This window comes from Meriones unguiculatus, chromosome 20, assembly GCF_030254825.1.
Source record: "Meriones unguiculatus strain TT.TT164.6M chromosome 20, Bangor_MerUng_6.1, whole genome shotgun sequence".
Lineage (NCBI taxonomy): Eukaryota > Metazoa > Chordata > Mammalia > Rodentia > Muridae > Meriones > Meriones unguiculatus.
Window position 1 is genome coordinate 51529693 of NC_083367.1, and position 4777 is coordinate 51534469.

At 35.0% G+C, this 4777-nt stretch overlaps 1 pseudogene; it reads right to left on the reverse strand.

The window, feature by feature from the left end:
* Positions 1–1075: 1075 nt before the first annotated feature.
* On the reverse strand, positions 1076–1500 carry LOC110541387 (protein mago nashi homolog; annotated as a pseudogene).
* Between the last annotated feature and the right edge of the window lie 3277 nt (positions 1501–4777).

Sequence of the window (4777 nt, forward strand, 5' to 3'; positions counted from 1 at the left end):
CAAGATTTGTGTTAGATCATCAATAGGAAAAAAAAAATGTTGACATAAAGTCAAGTGCTGTGATTGTGATTCCTTTGAAAACCCAAGCATGAATATCAGTTAACAAAATAGGTCCAAAAATTAAGTAACAGAGCAGTATAGGTAAAATTTAAACATTTTTGAAGTAGGTAATTATGCTTCCAGAATATGGCATATGTAGTAGTCCCTGAAAATAAGCATAGTGGGAGTAGAGAATATTTATCTAAAAGTAGACCCTTTCAGCAGCCAGATATGGCTAATAGATTATTTCTATTTTGTAAGTTTGGAGCTTTTAAAATCCAGAAGCCAGATCAAGTAGGAGACAAAGTAAACATACTTATAAATTAAACAAATACTAATATATTTGTAGTTCCTTACCTCTGAGCAATGCTAAGTAGTGAAAATCAGCCTTTTGAAGCCCATTAGACATGCAGACAGTGCTACAGAATGAGAAATATCTCATGGGGCAGAGTTACAGAAATCTAAATTAAAGTCCTACCCTCCATCCATCCATGTCATTGTATTCAGTATTACTTCTTTGACAAAACAATGGCTACAAATGTAATGTTCCAGTAATACTGTTACTGCAACTTGGCAATTTGATGTTATTTAATTTAAATATCCTTTTAGGTGATGATGCCAATACTAATGGGAACTTATTTGAATTTGTTGCAGTGAATATTCAGACATGTTACATAGCCTATGTAAAGAAACTTTCATTACATAAAAATAACACTTGAGTTTCTTAAATAATTGAATACAATCTGTAAGAACAAAAAAAACATCAAAGAACTTCAAAGAAGACACTCTTAGTCTATCAAAAAAGGTATTCAATCAAGCTATGAAGTTATTGGATTAAAATTCCAGTGCAGGGTTAATATGGGTCTTTCTTTCTTTCTTTCTTTCTTTCTTTCTTTCTTTCTTTCTTTCTTTCTGAGATGTTATCATGTTTATTAAAGACCATTATTTATTGTTTATAAAAACTGCACCAATATATAAAAAATAAATCCTAATTGTGGTAACTAAACACTCCCACTTTCTTGAGTCCACAATATCCCTAGATTGGTTTAATCTTAAAGTGTTATCCATAAGATTGAAGACCAAACACTTCAGGTTCTGAAAAAGATAATAAAACACTCGTAAGTCTTCTGGATCCTTAGATTGGTTGACATCAATAAGGGAACCAATTTTTGATGTTGTTTAAAAAAAAAAAAAGTGTTCATCCACAATGATGATTTCAGGCTTCTGCTGGCCAGAGCATCATCTTCTTTGGTGATTTCACTGTCATCAATAATTCTCTTTAATTCTTCCATCACACTTTTATGTAAGCAAGCCTCTTTCCTGATTATGCCATCATTTTTTACAATTGCTGTTGTTAACATATCACCATTTTCCATCAGGTCAGAACTCAAATTCCAGGAACTCGTGACCAAACTTGCCTTTCCGATCCATGAAGTAACACAGATAGAAGTCACTCTCCATGGCTCACAAGAGATAATCAAGACCAATCTTAAGGTACAGCTAACATTACCATGGTCTGTACCCGATAGTCAGGATTGCCCTTTACATTATGATTTTCTGTCCTGAAAGCCATAAAGCTTCTTGGTGTCGGTCCCATGCCAAAGCCTGCTGAAGTTGTCTCACTTTGGCTCCAGTATGTGAAAAATATCAAGCTACAAGTAAGATGAAGTGTTCTCTTTGATGGCTAGGATTCATAGTGTTTGGAGATGTCATTCAGGTTGATAATAATCCTTCTCACTTATGGACTTTTTATGGTATACAATATGCCAAGTAAAATGTACCTGTGGGTATAATAGCGGTATGACAGTTATGAGTACAACCAACTGCTTTCAGCTGTATTTTGGACCCACTCCATAAGCATTTTTAAGACATAGCTTCTTTTGATCTCCCAAAGTTCTTGTAAATTACCTTTCTTCTATGGTCCTTAAATAATCCCAGTAAACTCATCAAGTAATTAAGATAGATTTGAATAGAAATGTCATGTTGTTTTACATAATTGCCTCATCTGTGGTGAAATTTTTCCTCTTCCACTAGGACTTATCATGTAACACAGGCCTAATTGGATGACAAAAGATGGATATACTGCTTACACTATTTAATGCATGAATTCTGAGCTACCTTTGTATTTTCATCCGCATTAATTTTTTTTGGACGTTGCTAAAAATCTTTCCTATTTAGTTGAATCTGTACGGGAAATAATATTATTTTGAAAATTTAATCTGACAGTTTGTAATACTCAGAAAAAAAATTTCATGTATTTCAGAGGTTTGCCTTGTACTTTGAATCATTTGTGAAGGTTGATGTCGGACAAGAACAGTGGCTTTTTCTTTAGTCTTTTGGCAATCTACTGGCTGAATTAATGTCAAATTTATATCACAAAATATATAATTTAGAAACATACCTCAAAATTAGAGGTGTAACTATGCAGAACTTAATTAGGAGCAAAGAAAACTGTTTAATACAATTGATTCATGGAGGAACGTTATGGTAATTTTAATACTACATACTAATAATGCTTACTATTTGTACTATAATTATTATGATGGCATTATCTAATCCACTATCATAATCAATAAAGGCATATGTACCTGTTAGATTTTAGGTTTGCCTTCTTTCACCTTGGGCTGGACAGATAATACCACTTACATGACCTTGTTATCTCCCAGCCACCATCCCATGTCATCTGCTTTAATCATTCCTATCTGAACTACTTTCCATCCATAAAATCATAAATACTTGCTTACAATTTTCATCTGGACCACTCATTTTGATAACATTCTCAGAATCCTTTCTTCTGGCCCACGTGGTTCTCCTTTTATCCCCTGGCAACTCTGCTTTCTCCTCTTTATTCCTTCTCCTTCTTCCCATGATCCTCTCTTGTCCCTTAAAGCCATCAAACCTTGGCCACACCTTCCCATCTTCCTTGCTCATGTGTATGGCATTTTATTGGTCAAGCACAGAGGCAAAGTTGACAACATCGTTTGGAATACTTGAGATGCTGCTTATGAAAACAGCAAGCATCTGAGCAGGGGTTCTAGGTTATATCCAAACATGGTCTTCGGTTGGAGGAACAGTCTCATAAAAGACTCCTGTGCCCAGATATATTTGATCCTTGTGGAACTCCTGTCCTCTGCAGCTCATACTAACAACCCCTTCTTTCATATGATTCCTTGCACCCTGTCCAAGGTTTGGTTATGAGTCTCAGTATCTGCTTTGGTACACTGCTAGGTAGAGTCTTTCCCATGATAGCTCAGTATTCAAGTGGGTACCCTAGAAAGGGGAACAGGGACTATTTCTGACATGAACTCAATCGCTGGCTCTTTGACCTCCCCCACCTGGTGGAGGAGCAGCACTGCTAGGCCACAGAGGAGGACTTTGCAGTCAGTCCTGAAGATACCTGATGAACCAAGGTCAGATGAAAGGGGAGGAGGTCCTCCCCAATCAGTGGACTTGGAAAGGGTCAAGGAAGAGATGAGGGAGGGAGGGTGGAATTGGGAAAGAATGAGGAAGGAGATACAGCTGGGATACAAAGTTAATAAACTGTAAGTAATATTAAGAAAATATTGAAAAAAAAAAAAACAAAACAGAAAGCAGGCCTCAGGGGCAGGGGAAGCAATTAGCATTAGAATGGATAGCACCAAGCCAACACACAATAGAGTAATTTAGTTCTGAAATTTCTATGCTGATTTTTGGCTTGGAGAATATCTAAATAAGAAAACTATAGTTAAAATCTGCCACTGTCATGTGACTAGAACTCTGTGACCTTTATGCCTTCTTATGCTTATTTCATAAAGTTAGGGCACTGATGTTTTGTGCATAATATTTACAATTGTTATAATTCATAGGTAATTTTTTCAAATTCTCGAGACAATTTTCTGCTGAGCTTTACAAAATTCCGACGAAAACTATAAAACCTATGCTTTTTTACGTGTTCCCCCCCCCAAGCAAGAAACGGACATTAATTTATTATGTGAAGATAGTATTATACTAATGTCTATTATAGTAACATTTTATGAGAAGATATAAATAAATCTAAAAGTACAATAGTGCACAAATGTAGCCAATTTCTCTCAATCGCAGGTTGCGAGAATTGTGTTTGTTGCGTTTTCTTACAGTACACAGGTAAAGGTGCTCATAGGAATGTGGTTACCCCCAAACAGATACATCACCTCAATGTTTCACCCTATCATGGATGGCAAATACAGGGGATCTACATCAAGTTTCACTTTTAAGTATCCCTTCACTTCTCGTATATAACTCAGATTATTCCTAGATCACTTGATTCTGTTAGAATGATGAATAGTAGGAATTATAGGGAAGGGGCTCCCGACTTTTTTTAGTAGGTTTCAATTCTTATCACTATTACTATACACCTGAGTATCGCTATATTTTTTTGTTGTTGTTGTTGTCACTGGGGACAAAGTCCAAGATAGCATCTTGTTCTGATCTGAGTGAAAATCTATCATGAATAAAACAAAATCAGACAAAGACATAATTAAAAAGAAATAGAAAACTCCAAATATTTAATTAGCATAAGTGAAAAAGTATTGACAAAAATATGTCAATACTGAAGGAATTATTAAAGAAGTCTACAGAATGGATAACTATTGTTGTAGCATATGAATGTTTCAAATAGATCAAGAAACACAAAACTCAAAGCACAAGAAAAAAATATTTTCTGTGCAACAGATTGACTAATAAACTGAATAGATCTTTAACAACACATTAAATAAAATAT